The sequence below is a fragment of the Gadus morhua genome, chromosome 2 (genome assembly GCF_902167405.1).
Source record: "Gadus morhua chromosome 2, gadMor3.0, whole genome shotgun sequence".
Taxonomy (NCBI): domain Eukaryota; kingdom Metazoa; phylum Chordata; class Actinopteri; order Gadiformes; family Gadidae; genus Gadus; species Gadus morhua.
The window spans coordinates 13,337,186-13,356,691 of record NC_044049.1 but is presented as its reverse complement, the minus strand read 5'-3'; the positions used below and the strand labels follow the sequence as shown (position 1 = coordinate 13,356,691).

The 19,506-nt window shown below is 41.8% G+C and overlaps 1 long non-coding RNA gene across 1 annotated transcript; it reads left to right on the top strand.

The window, feature by feature from the left end:
* The first annotated feature begins 11,298 nt into the window (after window positions 1-11,298).
* Window positions 11,299-14,054, top strand: LOC115538882 (uncharacterized). The gene is made up of 3 exons (XR_003975609.1): window positions 11,299-11,572; window positions 12,962-13,008; window positions 13,695-14,054. It is a non-coding gene; the product is annotated as an uncharacterized LOC115538882 (long non-coding RNA).
* Window positions 14,055-19,506: the final 5,452 nt, after the last annotated feature.

The following is a 19,506-nucleotide window of genomic DNA, read 5'->3' as shown; positions in this document are numbered from 1 at the left end:
GCTCACAAACTGATTGGAATAAAGATCGATTTCATTCTTGTTTTTTTCTAAAACACTGTCATAGTGCTGTAACAGTGACGAAAGGGCAAAGATAATTACGTTGACCATCATAGAAGACAAATGACCACGTTTCAAATAAAAATAAAAAGATTAAATAGCCCTTTAAAGAGACAGATCTTAGAGAGGCAAAATGGGGGCGCATAACCTGGGCAAAACACAGACATTAATAAAAAAAATTAAAGTGGACATATTATGAAAAGAACACTTTTCCTGGGATTTGGAATTAACTTTGAAATAAGTCTGTACATGATTTTTTGACTGAGATATGAATTCTGAAAGTACCCCGCCTACAGTTACCAAATGAGCGAGGCAGTTACGGTGCAGACTCCTACGTAGAAAGCAGGCACATTTGAATATTACCAACCACTTCCCCATGCCCCTTCCATCAGAATATAAATACGATTTTGTGGAACAGCAGACGAGCGCTGGGTGGAGATGTTCGCGCATTTCAGAAGCGGGGAGATTCTCTGGAGTCCAGATTGAACCACGACATGGAGGAGAAAGGGATTGCACTCCTGGAGCTGAGCTGCCGGATTTATGCGGAGCTCCCCCGCCGGAGCTCCCCCGCCGGAGCTGCCGGACTGGCAGTCAATCTGGACCTCAGAGAGTCAAGGCCAAAGTTCCTTTCCCCCAATTCTTCTCAACCATGCCCGAGATAACTCCCACTACGAGTCTTTACTTGTTGTGGAAGTACCAGAGACGTCAGACGCAGTCTTTATGATTCATTATGTCCTCCGGAGGCGCACATAGCTTTTGGCCATGATATTAGATATTATAATATATAGATACCTATATATTATCTAATATTGTATATTATATTATTATTATTATTATTATTATTATTATATGGTATTAGATGGTATTATATATTATATTATATAGATATAGAGCTCCGGGAGTCCGCAAACCGGAACAATCACTTTTCCTCAATCATGCTGCGGTTCACACTGACAGCTCATTTGTATGCAATGGGCAGCAGCTCATTTGCATTAAAGCAACAGACAGAAACAGCACATTCTGAAGGGACTGAAACAGAGGAGATTAGCAGTAGGCAAGATTTTTCCTAAAAGCTATTTCCAGCAAACAGCTTCAGAAACATGTTTTCTGGAACTCATATATGCTATTTTTAATTGTTGGCAAAACATCATAATGTCACCTTTAAATTAATTACAAGTACTTTTTTAAACGTAGAAAAATGTATTATTTTGATATTTTTCTTTAAAACCTTAAAGGTCCCATGGCATGCTACTTTATGGATGCAGAGGCACAGCAATTCTGTCCTCAGAGAGCGACACCGGGAGAGAGAGCCGTGGAGCTGCTCATACCTGAGGTAAACACTGAAGAGGAGCAAGGACAAGACGAAAACCAGATGGAAGAACAGGCAGAAACTTCTCCTGCTGGATCTGAGGAGGAACAGGCAGATACTGAAACATGGACTGAAAGACCAATTAGAGCCAAACAGCCCAGGCGTATATACACGTATGACCAACTAGGTCAACCGAAAATCGGCACTGTTAGCACCTCAACAACTCCAAGAACCGTTGAGGCCGTCTCTTCTAGATCATCTTCTATGTATCCTTGTACTGAATAAAAAAATGAGGCACAGACACTAAGTTATTTTTTGGGCAAGTTAAGGTTGTGGCCTATTATAAGCAATATGTTACAGTTCATGGTGAAGTAATGTTGCTACCTTTACACATACTACATTTAATAGAGAAACAGGCAATCTGTACATTTTATTTGAGTAAAAATAAGAACAGAGAAGGGTTACTATCTGAGCATATGGGTTAAGAACTGACGGGGATATTCGCTGGACTCAGGGGAGAAAGAGAGAGACGGAAAATCATGTTGAAGAGCAGGGGAGAGTTGTAACTCCCAGAAGAATAGAGAAGAAAGAGAACCACAAGAAGATGCTGTTCTCCTTGATGTATGAATGAATGAATGAATACTTTGTTCCGGACTCGAAGTTCCATTTACAAATTACATGACAATACAAATACGAGGTCACACAGATTAATATACATATACGATTCCAATGTTTCCACAACCCAGAGGAGTACCTTGTATCACTCTGTTTAGTGTCAGCGAGTGCAATTATTAGTTTGTTTTTTGAATCTAGAAGTCGACACATAAATTTGTACATAAAATTCCTTAACACAGCATGAAAGGTGGGGACATTACCAGTCACAAACAAAGAGCTAGCACTTGTCCATCTTGGAAGCTTGATGATCACCCTCCTCAAGACATGACTTCTCTGACACAAGCTTTCATAACAAATTTATCTAGCTTGGCCTCACAACTGCTGTGCCATTTTACGACTACAGTGATGCTGTCCATGCCTGCAATCTGGACAATGATATGGATGGACTGTAGGAGGAAAATGCCAAGGTGGAAGGTTCCTTCAGTTCGCTAGAAATGGAAGGTCACCACAGTGATGAACGATATTTTAATCTGTCTTCCAAAGAACATATACCACTTCTGAATCTCAGGAAGGTCAGCACTTATATTTTCTCCATCCCTTGCAGTAAAGCACACACAAGAACGTGTCTTTTCAATGATTACAACTGCATGGAGAAACGAGAGGAATCGTCTGGATGTGGACAGTGTCAAGGCTGAGCTGCAAGTGTGTGCCAATGTCACTTATCCCTGCACAGAGGTGAACAAGAAGTTCATTGGAAACAAAAATCTATTTTGGTATAGTCTTATGTGTCATTTCACATATCAGAAATACATATAAGGTTGTGTCACTGGCATCCACTTGATATGATGTTTGTGTTTTTAATTGAGCAAATATAGGCTACAAATTTACTGTATGAAGCTCTTCAGCTAAATTGATATGTAATGCAGCATTTTGATTTTACAGATGGGCTACATGAAGTACTTATATTTATTGGGTTGAAAACCATACGATTTCTGCTGGATGTTAATGCAGTATTGTTGCTGGTGTTATTTGAAGAACTCACTGAAGTAGACGAAGAGGCCCAGGCGCAGTTGCTTGGAAGCCATGATCACTGAGCTGCTGCAGAGGGCGAAGGGGGAGTTTGCTACAGGTGGACTGCTGCGCGCACACACACACACACACACACACACACACACACACACACACACACACACACACACACACACACACACACACACACACACACATGCACACAAAGACACACACACACACACACACACACACACACACACACACACACACACACACACACACAATCAGATGAAGACACTGAAGACAAGACACACACACACACACACACACACACACACACACACACACACACACACACACACACACACACACACAATCAGATGAAGACACTGAAGACAAGTCCCCAATAGACTGTATCACTTTAGAAATGCTTTACTTTTTGAGCAGTTGAATCTTAACCACGTTTTCTATTTACAATCTCCTTTGTTGTTTACAAAAAACTTTATTTATGCTACAAAAACATTATTGGTTTATTATTTATTATTTATGTTACCTGTGGTATTTTACATTTAAGTCCACGTGCTTGTGGCACTTTTGTGGTCCACACAGATAAATCTCAGCGGACAGTTTTTGAACACCACAATATATTGAACAAAATTAATACAAATACAGTGAACACACGCTTTTTGACTTTTCATATTTTTTCCTATTCAGTTACACAAACATCATCTATAAACCACACCAAATTGTATTGTAGATGGGAGCAGACCAGAGCCCTATGTCGTTATTCTTGCCTCACGATATGGCGCATAATGTCCTCCTTTTTGGTGTTAGGGAAATGATCAGCCTGATATATATCTTTTTTTGTAGACTCCCTGAACAGGTTCTTCAATAGACACCCAGGACTACACCGCCTCCTGTGAAGAGCTACCCAAGGTGCTCCCCCTGGAAGAACCCCAGCACCCACCCTTCACTCAGGAGGATGTAGGCAACAGCTGGCCTGGTGCAAAATTGGCAAGGCACCGGGGCCGGATGGCATCCTGGCAAGGGTGCTAAAGCTCTGTTCCATGGAGCTCTCCCCAGTCTTCCACTCCATCTTCTGGGATTAATTCAGAACAGCTAAAGTTCCCACTCTATGAAATACCTCAACCATTGCACCAATACCCCAAAAACTCAGAGCCCAACAACCTCCGCCCCGTTGCACTCACGCCCATAATAATGAAATGCATTGAAAAGATAATGCTTCACCTCATCCCGCCAACCGTCGGACCACAACTGGACCCTCAGCAGTTTGCATACAGATATAGGGTACTAGACTGGTACTAGACTGAGGGTACTAGACTGGATATGTCCCCTCAGCTATCATAGCACTGAACAAAAATATGTAGATCTTTCATCACTATATATTCATCTCATCTCATTTTCGTCCGCTTATCCGGGGTCGGGTCGCGGGGGGAGCAGCTCAAGCAGGGCGCCCCAGACTTCCCTTTCCCGGGCCACATTAACCAACTCTGACGGGGGGATCCCGAGGCGTTCCCAGGCCAGTGTTGAGATATAATCTCTCCACCTAGTCCTGGGTCTTCCCCGAGGCCTCCTCCCCACTGGACGTGCCTGAAACACCTCCCAAGGATGGCGCCCAGTGAAGCATCCTTACCAGATGCCCGAACCACCTCAGCTGACTCCTTTCTAAGTAAAGGAGCAGCGGCTCTAATCCGAGTTCCTCACGGATGGCTGAGCTTCTCACCCTATCCCTAAGGGAGACGCCAGCCACCCTTCTGAGAAAACTCATCTCGGCCGCTTGTACCCGCGATCTCGTCCTTTCGGTCATCACCCAGCCCTCATGACCATAGGTGAGGATAGGAACGAAGATCGACCGGTAGATCGAGAGCTTTGCCTTGCGGCTCAGCTCTCTTTTCGTTACAACGGTGCGGTAAAGCGTTATATTGTCTGCGTCTATTCTATTTCTACGTTTATTTCTGTCTACATGATTTTCTGTGGTATATGTGTGAAGAGGGTTTATCTGTTGTATATGTGGGAAAATAGTTTATTTGTTATCTGTGTGCCTCAGTGTTGCTACACTGTGTTGTGTCTTTTCAAATGTATGCTACCCTGAAACCGACTTGACTTGACCATATACAGTAAGCCTAAATATATTATATTATATCATCATAATATAAAATGTCCTGAAACAATCCGGGTATGTTATTTTTTAAAGATTTGCTCAAATTGGGTTTTGGGTGAGTCAAAAACTGATTTTAATAGTGATACGAAGATGTTTGCTTTGCCAACCTTAACAGAGTGTCAATGATTATGAACCACATTTTTCCACATTTTATGTAAGATAAAAATAAAAAGCTATTGAGTACATTTTTTACTCCACAAATACATTAAAGATTTCTGTAAGGCAATATTTAAACAATATTTAGCATTTAGCTAAATGGATCTATGCTAGCAACTGCCAGTATATACCACTGGGAGTCAGTGTTACCAAGCCAAACAGCAGATACCTTTTTGCAAGGCTGCTACATTCAGTGTCAAACAGCACTACATTGACGTACGTATTATTGCTACATTGATGTAGGCCTACGTATTATTTTGAATGATTAATTCCTACTGTTTGTTAAATGTCTATGCGCTGGTACACCTTTCGTCCACTGAAACCACAGTTAAAAAACACCTTGAGATGTGTCAGTGAACATGGCCAATAAGGCCATTAATGGCATGTCTGTGTCTTTCTGGGAAGACTGCCCGACCAGTTCCTCTTGCAACACAAAAGCTCAAGAGGCACATGTCAGATATCCACATAGTGATCCCAGGCCAGCTGCATCACTTTACGGTGTCCCAATGGCCAATCTTCCTCCTACTTGGAGAATCACCCCAGCTAACGCAGTTACGTCGCCGCTACGTAGTTGTTATGTTACTTTATGACCAAACATACGCAGGGTTGCCAACTTTGGGACTTTGGTTGGAGTGAGACTCTAAAATATTAGTGTGAGCGGCTAATTTTTTGGACGACCCTTAACCCTAAAAAAATGTACTAACAAAATAGTCCTCGTTTAGTATAAAGCCTCATCTATGAAAAAAAGTTAAAGAATGGAAACGCTTTTTCAAAATGTACAATCTGGGCCTCCTTGAATCATTTGGGGAATTTAAAAGTGCCACTCGCCCGATTCTCAAGTATTTCCAAGATATAACCTGGGCTAGGCTCTACCCCCTGTGAAAATCGACAAGATATACTATTTTGTATAGGCAAACGTCCCACCAATATTTATACCACTTGCTTACTCTCTATATGTCATTCATGGTTTTATTTTTATAATTTTTATTTTACTTTACATTTAATTCTTCATAATTCAGGCATTACAGAACTTTCATGGTCATAAATAAAAAAATACGAACTGCAGTTTAATTTCTTTGTTTGTTCTTGAATTGACGTAGAATGGAGAAAAGGCTCATGGGATTGGGAAATGCGTTTATCCAATAAACAGATGGAGGTCAAGTCTATTTTCGGAAATGTAGGGGGATATATTAGTGGCCCCACGTCGAATGGTATGACCCAAGATACGTCAGACAGAGAAAGCGCGCAAATTCGACGGTACCACCTTGTCATTTGTTTACCCAGGTGCCATGGCAACACCATTGCTACCTCTCATTGGCTGAATCTTTGAGAACGTTGTAGACTCAATCGATATAAGGTGGCGGGGAGACGAAGCTCTGTTCGTTTGTATATTTTATTTACGTAACCATATTTTTGTTTTATGTTAAAAAAAAAAGAATCAAAGAACCAGTTATTCTCGTTTTGCGGAACAAGTTCTTGTCGTTCACGTTCGGGATTCATTCGTTGTGAACGAATCGGTCGCGACCGACCCATCCCCAAACGCGCATCAGTGGGCTCCGACTCCGGCTCTGAACTCTCTCTGACCTTTTCAAACGCAACTGAGTATCATGTGCGTGGTTTTCAGCGAATCAACGACCAGAGAATACTGCCGTGATCACGTTGTAGGTAGGCAGATGATACAGCTGTTAGTCTGCTCCCGCAGAAAATGAACGGGAGGATTTTTTATTTTGGCGTGACATTTCTTGCGTGTGCGTGACAGCGTGAGATTGATGGTGAAAGCGTGAGAGTCACGCCAGGGGCGTGACTGTTGGCAACCCTGCATACGTTGCCCCCACGTAATTTTTAACGTTGCCGATACGTGCGGCTGAAAGACGCGATCACGTTGCCGCAAAATATCTTGGCGACGTTGCTCGACCACCACGTGCTGGCGAAGTCGTGGCAACCCAAAGACATACTGGCCACATTGTAGCAACCTTCTTCAAAAAGAATGCTAACGTTGCAAGGACGTTAGGTCGATTCTGCATGGTGCAGTCCTCAATTTGCCCTTTATAGAACCCACAAAATCTAGTCTGAAATCTACAAGCCACATTCATATTTTACCTTCATTTTGGCTGGTGGCTGTTGCTAATGTTGACCCCAAGCCCATTCAAAAGACAAGACAGCTGTACGCTAACAAATATCAATTTATGATGTATATTTTTTCAAATCATTTTGAATTTAATTATGGCGTTCTTACGCCTGCCGTTCCATCTGACCCTGTGAAGAACAAATAAAAGAGAACATGTGAGTTCATTTATATTCATTTTACATTTAGCCAAAACTTAAATAGCCTAGATGTTATGCCGAGGTTATGCTACCACTTTTTAATACTGCGTTTCCGCTTGTAAATCCATGTGCGCTTATGAATAAAACATGGCAGCAATCAAGCTGATCGATATTTATTTGCCTTTTGTCTGTTATGAATGCGGTCATGTCTCCTTCGCATGGAGCCTGTTTGAGTAAGTCACAAAAGCTTTGTTACGGTTGATCGAATCGTCTTTATTAAAAAAAAAATCCATTCAATTTTATGTAAAATTTTCTGAGAACTTAATTCATGCATCACATTTACAGTATGGTTGATTACTATTATGCAGGGGGAAAAAGACAAAGAAAGGGATGATAAACAAGTATTTATTTGGATATATTATTTAACTGATCTGATTCATTCATTCATATATACCTACAATCTACCAGTGCTTTAAACACATAAGTATATTATATAAAATACAATTCTATACGTTCTTTACAAATTTCAAACATTGCAAATGATTGGTGGTGCATTTATTTGACAACATGTTTGTGCGCCACCCTAAAGGTGCGGCCACACCAGACGCGTATCTCGCGTAATTTTTACACGAGATACGCGCGTAAAATGTTGCTTGACCATTTTGTGTCAAAAATGGTTGCATACGCGCCATACACGCCATACGCGCCTACGTCACTCGCCTAGATGAGTCCATGTCCATGCAAGTGAACGGAGCGTTCCCTCTTCGTCATAACTATCAAACCAAACATCCTTCACATTCACCGAGCAAACATTACGAAAGTAAAATGCACATTTCTCGCTAAAAATGTTTCCATAAACGCATTTAATGGCGTAACTATGTTACTATTTCCACCCAGAATAAAGAAAGTTGTCGGCCGTGGCTGCGCTGGAGTCCGAGGTAGGAAACCCAAACGCCGCCGTGTTTGGGTGATAGAGTTTAGATCGGGTTAGATTAAATAATCTCGGATATAAATAACAATAATCGGGTTAAATAACTTCACATGGTGTGTCTGGTGTGTTTCCAGCATTCGTAGTGTTGATCAGCAGATATATAGTCCGCCAAGACGTTGAGGTTGCTTAGTAACCAGAGACTCTGTCCATGCAAGTGAACGGAGCGTTCCCTCTTCGTCATAACTATCAAACCAAACATCCTTCACATTCACCGAGCGAACATTATGAAAGTAAAATGCACATTTCTCGCTAGAAATGTTTCCATAAAAGCATTTAATGGCGTAACTATGTTACTATTTCCACACAGAATAAAGAAAGATGTCGGCCGTATGCTTCTGTCCAAGCTCACTACTCTCTGCCAGTGACGTCGGGTCAAGCTCAACGCTGATTGGGCAACGCGGCTAATCGTCATGCGTATGAGCGTAAAAAGTTCAATTTTTTGAACTCTTGAAATGTACGCGATATACGCGCGTATAGCGCGTAAATATACTTGCCTCATACGCGCGTTATGCACGTAAAATGTTGCTTATACGCGTAAAACGCGTAATACGCACGTAAACCAATGGTTCCCTATGGAAAAAATGGCGATTTTATACGCGAAGTACGCGGGATACGCGTCTGGTGTGGCCGCATCTTAAGGTGCATAAAAGCCTCCGTTTGCTGAGCTGACCCTAAAAAAAAAGATTAAACACAAACATAAATAGGTAGGCCTATACATAAATAATGTAATCTTGTGAGCGAGTAAATTTACATTGGTGACAGTGGTGTCACCAATGTAAATTTACACCAGCTACGTCCATGCAAAATATAGCAACGTATCATTAAGTTGCAAAAACTTTTGAAAAGTGGCACAGGTCTTTAAGCTTGATCGTTTGCATTAACATGATGAATCTATAAAAACCGATACGGCCCAAAATATTTCTGAAAACTTTGATATAACTTCACTTACATTTGAACATGCCATGCTTTCCCTCTGCCATTTTTTATATCCCGTGCAGCGTGTGAACGCAGAGGAATGTGGGTAGTTTTGGCTCGTCTCGGATCCAGCGATGCATTCTTGAAAAATCTCGGAATTCTCAAAAACATAAGACGTGAAAATGGCGCGAATTTCGAGTGTCCTCAACATTGGAACAGTGCTTGTCGGCGTTCTATGACGTAGCGTCCTTAAAAAGGCGGCCGTTGAGCATGCTTCCTTGACATTGGGAAACAGCCCGAGTAGTGTCGCAGTGTTTTAATTTGCATACGTGATCTGATTGGATGACGGATCCATCACTGCCGAAAAAGTTTAATTTTTCAACTTTATGACGGAGCCTTCAGCGCACGGATTCACAATGCATTGCGCGTCCGTCCCCATTCAAAGTCAATGGGGATCAGTCAACGGACGGAGGCAGTGGGCACGAGGCGTAAGAGTTAATGCCTCGGCCCACTGCCTTCGTCCGTTGACTGATCCCCATTGACTTTGAAAGGGGACGGTAATGCATTGTGGATCTGTGCGCTCCGTTGGAGCCTCTTGCTCCGTCAAAAAGTTGCAAATTTGCAAATGTAAGCACTGTGAGACTACTCGGGCTCTGACGACCCTGGAAAGCTCCCCCATCCGTCAGCCACGCCTTCCGACGTCCTTTGACAGACGGTGCAATTGGATTGGATGACGGATCCATCGCTGCCGAAAAAGTAGAAAATTGTTCAACTTTTTGACGGAGCCTTCAGCGCACGGATCGACAATGCATTGCGCGTCCGTCCCCATTCAAAGTCAATGGGGATCAGTCAACGGACGGAGGCAGTGGGCACGAGGCGTTACGCTTCGTGCCCACTGCACCGTCAGTCAACGGACGTGGGAAGGCGTGGCTGACGGATGGGGGAGTAGTCTTTGCAGAGGCATCCGTCAGCCAATCAAATCTCTTCGCCGGGTTCTTCCCGCTTCTTCCTGCTTGTTGCGATGCAAGATGACCCGCTTTCCCGCTTTCCAGTATCGTCAGAGCCCGAGTCGCGTCACAGTGCTTAAATTTGCATACGCGATCTAATTGGATGACGGATCCGTCGCTGCCGAAAAAGTTGGAACATTTTTCAACTTTTTGACGGAGCCGAAGGCTCCAACGGAACGGACGGATCCACAATGCATTGCGCGTCCGTCCCCATTCAAAGTCAATGGGGATCAGTCAACGGACGGAGGTAGTGGGCACGAGGCGTTAGGGTAAACCTATTCTGGCTGAACGGAAGTGGACAGCGTCTATTGCCTAGATTTCACCGCTACTCCTCCCCTTCCGGTTGCTGGCATTTCCCCCGGCACTATTTTGCATGGACACCGCTGCTGCTTCCCGGGCTTAGCCCCGCCCTAGATTGTGATTGGTTTAAAGAAATAAAAACAGGCCCGCCCAGTTTCCCCACGGATAGACGTCTCGAGGTAGCGTGGTTCCAGTCTACTTGCTGTAGTTTGGTCTGGCTTTGCAAGACTAGGGTTAACCCAAACCCAAACCTTAACCATAACCAATCGGAGGAGAGCCATTCCAACCAGAGGCGAGAATATTATCCTATGAAAAAATAAATTGCAGACTCACACTGGGTACCGTTCTGCCGTCGATTTGAATTCTCAGTCTGCACTGCAGCAGGGGATGGAGAGTAGCAATGCATGAGGAGCAATACATTTCTTTCAGATTTCGATGCAGTTTTACTGGAGCCAATCACCAAGCTGGCTTTTTCCCATGCTGCGCTATTGGCTGGTTTAACCCAATAAGGACAGGGAAGTGACGGCAAGCAGACGGCAATCAGACCATCGTTGGTCTGATTGGTTGAAGGACTGTCCAATTGCGTAGAGTCATTTTAACTACGGCAGTTGATCACGCCTTGACAGCAGCCTCCCCAGACCAAGGTGCAATCTACGATTGAGCTGCCAATAGCTAGGCTATTTACTCCCATTCCCGCAAACACGTCACGGTGGAGACCCAGACCTACTGATACGTGGTCGTTTTCGCTTGAAATCCTCAATAAGGTAAGTTAAGATTACCGTTAATGGCATTTTGTCTGCAGACAGAGGGACAGATAGCTAACCAAATGCTTATGAACTTCTTGCAGTTTGGTACAACACCTTCTTCCAACTGCTATCAGATTTAGCTACCTAGTGCTTCTGTGCATTCGCATGATGACATGTGTAAATACACATTCTGTACCCCTGAGATCTCCAATAAAGACGTTATAATAAAGCATCAAATTATGCTCCCCATATTCTTGTGTGTCAGATAGCGAATTTAATCTATAGACCAACTGTCTATCAAACGATGCTCCTATTACAGAATCACGTTATTGTACACCACTACTCACTCTGCTTGACGGAGTAAAAGAAGACATGGCAAGGAACGGAAAACTATATGTAGCCATCCTTTGCTTAGACAAATTGGTTTTTTCGTGTCTTATAGTGATAGCACTACGATTGCAAGCTTGTGCAACAGCATTATAGTTAAAACAAATACATGCAACGTTAGACTGCACGCGACAGAGGCGGGAATCTTTGTTGATTCCCGTCCGATTTCGTAGATATTAGACAGTTGCGGTCATTGCACATCCAAAAGGCAAGCGAAATGAATGCCATCTTAAAACTGTTGGAGCCCATTAAATCATAATTCACTCTGGATGACAGGATGAATGTGACATCACGTTACAGAGGCTACAGCTGGCTCACAATGGCATTTTATAGCAATGCCGGTAGCCCCATCGGCGAGTTAGCCAAGTAGCCTGCTAAAGTTTACACTATTCTTGCTGTCTTCATCATACTTCGTGTTGACTTAATCAATTACTAGACTTGAGTATTATGTGTAATTGTCCTCTTATAAGCACATATCATTTGAGTAACATTAGTGTTTAACTAGCTAGTTCATTAGCTATTAGCACATGAGCTAACGCCAGGATATCGTTGTCATGGTAGTAGGCTACTATAGCTAATTTAAGATTTCACGAATGTTATCGTTATCAGAATAGTCTATACTACTTAAATTAAAAATGCAAACATAAATAGCTAATTAAAATTAACCTACCATACCTTATAACTAATTATTCTAGTAATAATATTTTTTCAAAATTCTTCTGTATATTTCTCTCTTTTCTCTCCTGTCTCAAAACCCACAGAGGCAAATTTGGAAGTACTGGGTATTTAACCGTCTTTATTGCACGAGACCTCTAACTTTGGAAGTACTGGGTATCAATTGCATGACAATGTAAAATGTTTTGATGGAAATCACCAAGAATACTACGCCTATCTGCAGGGATTGTAATGATAAAGGCCAGGGGTGAACGTGAGATTCAATGGGGTCCTTCAGATGAGATTTAAAAGTATCGAGAGATATATGATATATTGTGAAATTGTTTTTTTCCCCACATCGCACAGCCCTACCAACATGTGCCCTTCTGTTGATTAATTGGTTGTAAAAAAGGGTAAGAAAAAGCTTTCTGTTATTCTATTTCATTTTCGTTCCATTCAACCACACAGAATAGACCATGCGTAAATACAAATATTAAACTAAAATAAAACGTTGACATTGAGATTCTTATTACATGTGTCATACTGTATAAAAATAATCTTAAAGGCAGCTTTTTTTTTTTTTTTTTACAGGCTTTCTGTAATTTTCGATTACCACAGTTCACTCAATATTATTTTTTCATGTGTTTTTAATGGTGTCATAAATTATAACAATATAATTTCAACAAAACAACAAACTGTAAAACAAATTGTGGAAATGGTGCCATCGACTTTGTTTGTCCATGCACGTGCATTCTTTAAAACAAAATAAGATTTAGGTGAGCATAGACAATCGACTCTTAATCAAATGTTATATCAAAAAGGAAAGCCTGCATTACCAATGTTAGGTCTCCTCTTTGCCAAGTATTGCGCAGGCTGCAGAGGGCAGCATGGAGATTAATTGGTCCCTCCTCACATCTGGTGCAGCTGTGAGCTACAGGCATAAAATCAAGACAGATTTGGTCAAACTCAGTAGTTCTTGTATAGCTGTCCTCGCACACTTTTACGTTTCGCTTGATATGTTATTCAACTGTTCCTCAGCATAAGATATGTGTGTGTGTGAACAGAAAGTATTAAATTCATACCTTTTTTCTTTTTCAAGGGACCAAACTGAAGACGCTGGGATCCAGCATCTAGGAGACATCCTGAAGCAACAGGACATCTTCACAACCCTGACTCAGCAGCGACAGTTGAGCCAGCCTCTGCAGCTTAAGGACAACTTCAGCTTGATCAAAAACTGGGGGGCAATTACCTTTAGGGTCTACTTGTGTTTCCGTGTCCATTATATACCTTGTGAATCACTGTTTTAAATGGGAGATGACGACTAGTCTTTGTTTGTCGTTTGAATTTTTTGAAATAGCCCCTTACATAGTTCTTCTAATGAGGCAAAATGTCAATAGTGGGATAGAGATTAGTAAATGGTATACCAGTATACAATCCAATCTATTTAATTTGTGCTGCACCTTAAAGGGCAACTTCACCCATTTCACATAAGCTTTGTATTTTTAGAACCCCCCGCATATTTTTGGATGGTCTAGCATCATTCCCTTATTTTCTGGAGAGACTGGAGAGATCCGTATAGATCTCCAACATTTCCTGTTTTTAATGACGCAATATGACGATTTTTGCGTACAAGAAAACAGGAAGTGTAAGAGGGGATGATTCTCGTAAGACTACAACCACTAGTCCCACCCCCCTCTAGGGGGTGGGACCCACTGACGCTACAGACCTATTAGAGCAGTGCCAGTGGGTGGGACTTCACCAGCAGAAACTAACATCCACAGCGTCTGAAGCTAAGATAACAGAGGCTGTTGATAAAACTGAAGTACATTGGCGGAGGGTACTGGATCTGACATAGAAGTTCACCATTTCGAAAGAAATACAAATGAGGACTACCGTATTTTCCGCACTATAAGGCACACCGGATTATAAGGCGCACCTTTGATGAATGGCCTATTTTAGAACTGTTTTCATGTATAGGGCGCACCGGATTATAAAGGCGCATAGAATAGAAGATACTGCAGTCAAACGTTTGACTGGGGTTGCGTTATGCATCGACTAGACCGAGCTGTGCTAAAGGGAATGTCCACAAAACAGTCAGATAAAGTCAAACTTTATTAAGCGTTCTGACAACTCCAGTCACTCCCATGGTAACGATGTTCAAACGTTAATGTGCATATTAACAATATCTCATCAATATCTGATCAATATCAATATCTCTTAACAATAAGCTCACTTTTTCAGTTCATTCCCCGTCTACGAATCCCTCGAATTCTTGTGTGTCCGAATTGAACAGTTGGGCGAGTACGGCATCCAACATGCCCGGATCCCTCTCGTCATTATCCGAGTCAGTGTCGCTGCTGTTGCCTGGCAGTTCAGTGATTATTCCTGCCTTCGTGAAAGCTTAGACCACAGTTGAGACTGTTATATCAGCCCAGGCATCCACGATCCATTGGCAGATAGTGGCGTAAGTCGCCTGGCGCTGTCTCCCCGTCTTGGTCACGTGTGTTCGCCTTCTTGGCCCCGTCCACACGAAGCGGATTTTTTGGGTGAAACCGCATAAATAAACGCTTTTGGTGGACACGGGCTACGGCCACACCAAACGCGTGTAACGTGCCTAACTTGAAGCTTGATCATTGTGTGTCACAAAAATGGTTCAACGCGCCAACGCGCCTGTGGCTGCGCTGGATTTAGGAGTCCGAGGTAGGAAACCCAAACGCCGCCGTATTTGGGTGCATGATAGAGTTTAGATCATGGGGTCAACTTTGATGATGATGTATTTTTCAAAGACTACATTTGAAAAATACAGAGCTGTACAAGAGCATGGTAATGCAAGTTGACTTATATTACCACACATATAACATCCCAACATATGTGCATTTAGCAAACATTAAATCATTTAAGGTATTTTTAACTAAATCATGATACCATTACATTATTTAGAATTTTTTTTAAAAGTTGACCCTAGAGATGCAAAACTTGTCACAGTCCTACCAAACCCTATCTTGGCATTGTTTTGAAAAGGGTAGCATTGCCACCTGGTGGTTCGGATGCCATAAAGCAAAGGTCACAGAATCATACAGGGTATATACATATTAATTAAGTGACAAAAACCACAGCACAACTGTGGGGAATAAACCTCAGGGAGCGTGTAGGAAGACGGGCTGGTCCAGTTGCTTTTTAGCCAAGGGGACCTAAGATGAGGAGAAAGGCACTGCCACAAGATCTCTGATCAAGTCAGTCGAAAGGTCCAGAGGCCCTTCTTCGGCCGCTAAGCTCCTACTGGTAACCTTCACCACCAACTGCGCAATTAAATGCATAAACGCATTTAATTGCGTAAGTATGTTACTATTTCCACCCAGAATAAAGAAAGATGTCGGCCGTATGCTTCTGTGCAAGCGTCACTACTCTCTGCCAGTGACGTCGGGTCAAGCTCCACTCTGATTTGTTCCATTAGTAGATGGAACAAGTAGGTGTCCGATAGGCGGAGATGATCAGCGGGAGTGGCCGCCAGCGAAGCTGTGCATGGTGGGAGTTGTTGTATTCAATCCACAAGCGCCAAAAAGTCACTTTCTGCCTTTTCTTGGTCAAGACTGCACCAAATTAGAATTTTATTTTATTATTCCACTACATATAGGATCCAATTTCAATACATATTCATGCCTCCACCGGTGAAATGCTCCTTTAAGCCTTGTACATACGGCCACCAGCTTGTTTCAACGTATCTCCTGTCATGGCATTTATTCCTTTGCCTACCTGTACAAGTGGAATCATTGGGATAGGTTAACTTACTTTCTACGTAGTATTTCTCTGTGTGTTTTGGTGGTAGGTCTTGACCAAGGACGGCAGGCGAGTTTGGACCTTGGAGAGTTTTAGGGTGTGCTTGTGAGTTTATGCTGTGTATTCATCTTCTTTTGGTGGTCTTGGTCCTTTGTGAAATAATTTGTTTGGCCTAGGAAGGTCAAGCAGCCCTTGAATAGCTATTTGGTGTGGCTTGATATAAGCATGTTTGTGAGGGGGTAGGCATTTTGGCTAATGCTGGCTATTGTTGGCGGGCTTGAAGCAATCTCAAGGGGTTATCGTGCTTTTTTTTTTTTTTTGTCTGTGTGAAGACAATTGGTTCATGTTAAACTGCTTGACACTTGTTTCAACTTAATTGAAAGCTGTGTTTTCACTGTAATTGTGCTTTGACCAGGGGATCAATGTATTCCTGAGGTTAACTAGTCATATTCTCATTTGGCTGTATTGTGTTTGGGTGCAGCCAGCACATGGAAGTTCAGACAGTTGCATATCTAATTTACGGCATTCAAATTGTGATGGACATTACTCTTGATGTTTGAGGATTTTCCCTGCAACACTTAATTGACACATGAACTGATGGCTTGGGCACCACTTAATGACTTTCTGATTAAATAATTTGTTGAATACAATAATAATTGAATTATAACATCTAAGCTGGTGTTGTAATGTATGGTTATTTTCTCATGTAATTCCATGCAACATTTTTGTTCTGTGGAATTATTGTTTTGTGATTGGACAAGAATATAATAATGGAAGATAATAGGATAATCTGGTGTTTTAAGGTTTATTAGTCGGCGGTAGAATTAATGTATCAAAGCAACACAGCCCTTGTGATCGTGGGTTTGCTAACTGTGCCACTCGACCTCAACACCTCAAGGTTGCAGCCTCAACAAAACACCCGTGATTATATCATTGCCCAACCCCACTCCCACAAGTTCAAATTGCTTGACCTTATTTCAGCCTTGGTTACCGAATATTAAGATTAACTCAGGTTGATTGTCAGTTATCAGTCTTATCCTGTGGGTCATGTGCACTGCTGTTATTTTCTTGCAACTTAAAATTGCACTAGACAGCGTTAATATTAGTTTGGATTGGATTCTGATTAGCAGTCACTGTTTTAGCTATACTCTCCACCTCAGCTTCTCCAAGGCCTTTATGCTCTCTCCTGGTTGACCAATGTATACCTTCAATGTGGTTTGTTCGCTTGAATCCGAGAAAGGCATGAATTTTACTTCAAATTGTCCCATCTAAAATCAATGATTCATCAATTCAGTATCTGAATATATTTCATTGCTATTTTTCAACTGTGTCAGAGTTTATGGAAATGACTCACCACTACTTTGCAGCAACGTATTTATTTCACTTGATGGCAACTTCCTAAAGGCTAGGTTGTGGCAACGCCACTCACTCTCCCAAGTGGCAATGTTAGCAAAATTACCAAGCCACTGCGTCGCGGCAATGTTGCCAGAAGGTAATTTTGCCATGTCCAAATGGTGACTTATAGGCAACGTTGCCGTCTGGTCGTGTGTGAGGCATAACGAGTTCCATTTACACTCCTTATTCTCCAGGCTAAGTACCAAGAACCGACAAAATATAAATAGGTCAATTGTTTTTTTTGTATCAATTTATTATTTTTCATAGGAAAGTTGTTCTTTAGCATGCATCCAAAATTCAGCAACATAATTGGCACATAATGTATACAAATATGAAAACACTAAACGTAAGCTATTTTTGCAACATTTCAGCGGTATTCTCAGAACCGAAATTAATCTTAAATAGTAAAAAATAATGTCATAAAAAAACACCTAAGCACGTATTATACCGTTTATTGATTTTTTACTTCGCTGATAAATGACATCTGGAAAGTTGAGAGCATAGGCCTACACCAGAACGAGTATCTCTCCTTTTGAATAATATTTACATTGACACTGACAAACACATGCTGGTTATGGGTAAAGTCTAATCCCTGATATTCAAAATCAGATAGATCTTGCCTCTAGATCCGTACTGGTGAAAGACATGCATTTTATTTCAGGATAAACTTTCCCACTATTCCACTTACCCCTAATTGGGTGTGTGCATAGTCAATAGTTGACTTGCTCTTCAGTTTTAGCACTGTCACTCAGGGGGGAGAAAAATAGGAGAATTACACAACAACTTCACACAACAGAAAAACAAGGCTGACTCGGTTAAACTGACCTACCATCCCCCACCATCCATCCAGCCATCCAGCCACCCAAACTTCACAACCTATAATGGTGTTGGCTATAATGCGGTCCATATAGACCACACTGTTTTGTACCCATAAGAGGTGGAGAGCAGATTGGACTTTGAGTTATCCTCCTCAATTGGCCCTTCACCTAAGTATGCATCCCTGGTATCACCACAGAAACAGCTTGCCCTCCTCGTATCGCCCAGCTGTCTCTTGCCAGCCGGATGCAGAGTTTATTCCAAAGGTAGTAACACCCCCATCATATTCCGAAGGTAGTAATACCCCATAAAGTGGGGGCGGTTCTGTGTCAAGAAATCTCTTGGATTGTGTTTAAAGTACAGCGAGTCAATGTCATCAATGACTGCTTTGAGCAAGAGTAGATTGCAGAATTGGCAGCCCTTAGCTGAAGACGTTTTTAACTCTTCAATGTGAAATGGTAAATACCTTCTTTCTCCTTCGATTTGACACTGTTCAGCATTCTGAAACCTCTCCCCACATATACGTTAAAATGGGTTTAAATGGCTTTATTTTGTAATATTCCCATCATTTCTACAAACTATTTTATTATGTATTTGTCCCCACAAAAATAGTTAGAAACATTGTACAGGGTTTACTGAAGGACAGCCCCAGGCAGGTAAATACTGTTAAAACACACTGGGAGGAAAGTTCAGCAAGTAACGTGGATATCATTAATTTCATGTAGACTACTGATTAGAAAAATATAATATGTCATATTTTATACAATCAAAAGGCAATTGAAAACACAATACTCAATACCCAAATTACCTTTTTAAGAAATGCTTTCAATAATTATTTTTTTTGTTTACTTGGAGGTGCGGTGTGTAGAATGTAGTGGCATCTAGTGGAACGGACTCGGAGAGAAATTAAATATAATATTCAT